Below are 992 nucleotides of genomic sequence, written 5' to 3' on the forward strand. Positions count from 1 at the left end.
TGCTTTGGCAGAAAGACACGAGCAGTATTTTGTGGGATATGTAGGTGTGTTTAAATATAAAAAATTGCTTCAACATATCCTACAGGAAGCCAACCTAATCTTTTACTAGTCCCACTTCCAGGGAGTTAATTGTGTTCTTGGGGCACAAGGCTTCCGTTCAGAGACTCATTCCAAATAAACATGATAATGATACATATTTCCTCAGGAACACTGGTAACTAGCACAGCAAAAATAAGTCTGAATACTTAAATCTATTCACACGTTTTAGTAATCTGAGTGTACATTACTTTTCCTAAGAAATCTTTTTTAAAAAATAATTATTTTAGGGGGCCGACAGGTGGTATGGTGTTAAGGTGGTCGGCTGGACTCCCACATGGCTGACCACGGTTTGAGTCTTGAACCTGGTGGCTTGCTTTCTCACTTTCTGTCTGTCTGTCTCTCTCTCACTGTGTCCCTCTCTGATCAAATTAAAATTAATTAATTAATTAATTCTTTTTAAAAATAATTATTATCTTATTGTGCTTGCTTCGGTTGCACATATACTAAAATTAGAACAATACCGAGGAGATTAGCATGGCCCCTGTGCAAGGATGACATACAAATTCATGAAACATTCCATATTTTAAAAATATATATGTATATATTTTTTTATTTTATTCATCACCATTATCATTAATTTTAACCAGAGAGTAGAAAAGTGAGAAAGCAAGCTACCAGGTCCAAGACTTGAATCACAGTCAGCCATGGCGAGAATCTGGTGCCTTAACCACTATGCCACCTGCCAGTCCCTCAAGTAATCTTTTTATATGATCTGTCAATATTTATTCAGTTCTTGCTTACTGAAGCTATATCCAAGTGTTGAGGGTGATACAAAAACTATGGGTCCTGCCACGGTGGTACATGCTGCTCTATGGTACTAGAGACTGTGGGAGGGCTCTGGGTTCATGTCCTTGGTCTTCCTGAGCACACTGGGCATGTTGATGTCCATGATC

General features: G+C 38.3%; 1 non-coding gene across 1 annotated transcript; it reads left to right on the forward strand.

Moving 5' to 3' along the window:
• The first annotated feature begins 518 nt into the window (after positions 1–518).
• On the forward strand, positions 519–625 carry LOC114007466 (U6 spliceosomal RNA). The gene has a single exon (XR_003549088.1). It is a non-coding gene; the product is annotated as a U6 spliceosomal RNA (small nuclear RNA).
• The last annotated feature ends 367 nt before the right edge of the window (positions 626–992 follow it).

This window comes from Tupaia chinensis, unplaced genomic scaffold (assembly GCF_000334495.1).
Source record: "Tupaia chinensis unplaced genomic scaffold, TupChi_1.0 Scaffold000180_1, whole genome shotgun sequence".
NCBI classification, from domain to species: Eukaryota; Metazoa; Chordata; class Mammalia; order Scandentia; family Tupaiidae; genus Tupaia; species Tupaia belangeri.